The following is a 2,426-nucleotide window of genomic DNA, read 5'->3' on the forward strand; positions in this document are numbered from 1 at the left end:
AAGTCGGTCTTCCTCCGGCGGGAGAGGGGAATCTGGGACCAGCTTCAGAGGCAGAGGGGCCTTCTTGCCGATGCTAACGAGCTTCTGTCGGCACGAAGCGCGGAGGTGGAGGACCTCCGCCTTCGCTGTGCCGATGCGAAGGTCGAGGCGGCCATAGCCCAGACGCAGCTCGCCCCCTTGGCGGCGCGGATCAAGGAGCTGGAGGAGGAGCTTACCCGCGCCATCAGCGATCGGGATGCCTTCAGGTCCCAGGCTGAAGAAGCGACGGCCTCGGGCAAGGCCCTCGCCGGGCAGCTAGGGGCAGAGGAGAGTGCGCACCGGCTGACCAAAGGCGCTCTGAACGAGGCCCTTGCTTCGGTTGAGGCCTCGCAGATCGAGGCTGTGGTTTTGAGGGGGACGGTCGAGGGTGAGTTTGAGTCCCCTTGTTTTGCTTTCTTCCTCTTATGTTCGCTTCCTAACTTCCTTGTATGACACAGAGCTGGGGAGTGAAGCCTCCAGGGCGGCCGAGGCCTCTCGAGTCGAGGCCCAGCGGTTGAAGGAGCAAGCCGAGGCCTGTCAGGCCGAGACCCGACGCTGGGAGCTGAAGGCCAAGGGTGAGCTCCGTGGGCTTCCGTCCCTAACTTAGGTTGTTTTTTCTCTGGCTCGACCTTATTCCATTTTCCGTGGTGCAGAGTCAGAGGCGGAGATCGTTCGGGCCGCCGAGGCTTCCAGCGCGGTGCAGACGGTGCTCGAGACCGAGATCGGGGAGCACGAGGCGCTAAAGCGTGCTGCCCTTTCCGCCTGCGAGGCCCTAGGAAGTCGAGGGGGTTCAGTCGGGCAGCTCCCTTGGGAGCCGCTTGATTGCGCTGAGCAGCCAGATGCGCGAGCGGCTCCGAGGGGCGCTGCACACGGGTGTTAAGCGGGCGATGGCCGTCATCTCCTCTCACTACCTTGGCGTCGACCTCCCGGCCATCAGTGATGGCTACGTTCTGCCTGATGATGACGAGGAGGCCCACGCGGCGGTCGCGAAGCTGCTGGAGGCGGCGGAAGGCCCTGGCACGGCGCTGGCGACGCTCTTTGAAGATGAGGTGGTTCCTCCCCTACCATCTGCCAGGTGCTGGAGGCCCTGAGCCTTAATCTGGGCCCTGGGGGCTATGTAAAGATAGAATAGGGGTTATTTTTGTATCATAACGTTTGTGGCCGTCGAGGCCTTTATTTCTGACGTATTTGTGCTTCTTAGTCGTTTTTCTCATGTTTCCGAGCCTTTGCCCTCTGTTGCTCCTGATCAGATTTCGTTTGCAAAACACCCCTTTGGAGCCTAAGCCGTCCCTTGAGCGAGAGGTGGTGAGGGAGTGCCGTAGCCCGGGGGCGTAGGCCGTCTCGCGACTCTACCGGCCTCTTGCTTAGGAAACAGACCTTGGTTCGAGGAGTCTCTACAAGTGATTCGTCAGAGCTTGCTAGAGTCTTGGCGAAGGAATTTTTGCGAAAAAACACTAAGGAGTGGTGCGTGGGACCTAGGGGGAGTCCCCCATTTAGCCCCCGAGGGAGGCTTGGTTCTGCCGAGGCATAACCGAGTCTCCCTTGTCACCTTTATTGTGCTGCCGAGACCTACGATGGGCCCGGGGGGTTTCTCGAAAAATAAGACCAATTAAAGAACGCTTAGTAATTGTATTTCGAGAAACGACATATACAATGCTTGGAAATTTAGGGATAAAAGCGACGTAGCTGTTCTATATTCCAAGCGTTGGTGAAGATTTCGCCCTTCTCGTTGGCCAGCTTGTAGGTCCCGGGCTTCAGTACTTGGGCGATGATGTACGGTCCTTCCCATGGTGGGGTCAGCTTGTGGCGACCCTTGTTGCTCTGTGCTAGCCTCAACACCAGGTCGCCTACCTTCAAGTCTCTGCCTCGGACGCGTCGGGCCTGGTAGCGCCGCAGGCTCTGCTGGTACTTGGCCGAGTGTAGTAGCGCGACGTCTCGGGCTTCCTCCAGCTGATCGAGGGCGTCCTCTCGGGTGGTGCGGTTGCTTTGTTCGTTATAGGCTTGCAGCCTCGGGGAACCATATTCCAGGTCGGTGGGGAGGATGGCCTCGGCCCCATAGACTAGGAAGAAAGGCGTGAACCCCGTGGCTCGGCTTGGAGTGTTCCTCAGGCTCCAGATGACCGACGGGAGTTCGGCGAGCCATTTCTTGCCAAACTTTTTCAACCGGCTGTGAATTCTTGGCTTGAGGCCCTGCAGGATCATGCCGTTGGCACGCTCTACTTGGCCGTTGGTCCTTGGGTGTCCTACGGCCGACCAGGCCACACGGATGTGGTGGTCGTCGCAAAACGTCAGGAACTTTTTGCCGGTGAACTGCGTCCCGTTGTCGGTAATGATGGTGTTGGGGACCCCAAACCGGTGGATAATGTCAGTGAAGAACAGCACTGCCTGCTCGGATTTGATTCGATTGA

The 2,426-nt window shown here is 58.9% G+C and overlaps 1 long non-coding RNA gene across 1 annotated transcript; it reads left to right on the forward strand.

Annotated features, from left to right (window-relative positions):
* The first annotated feature begins 300 nt into the window (after window positions 1-300).
* LOC136475359 (uncharacterized) lies at window positions 301-777 on the forward strand. The gene is made up of 3 exons (XR_010763166.1): window positions 301-406; window positions 477-593; window positions 672-777. It is a non-coding gene; the product is annotated as an uncharacterized lncRNA (long non-coding RNA).
* Window positions 778-2,426: the final 1,649 nt, after the last annotated feature.

This window comes from Miscanthus floridulus, chromosome 8 (assembly GCF_019320115.1).
Source record: "Miscanthus floridulus cultivar M001 chromosome 8, ASM1932011v1, whole genome shotgun sequence".
NCBI lineage: Eukaryota > Viridiplantae > Streptophyta > Magnoliopsida > Poales > Poaceae > Miscanthus > Miscanthus floridulus.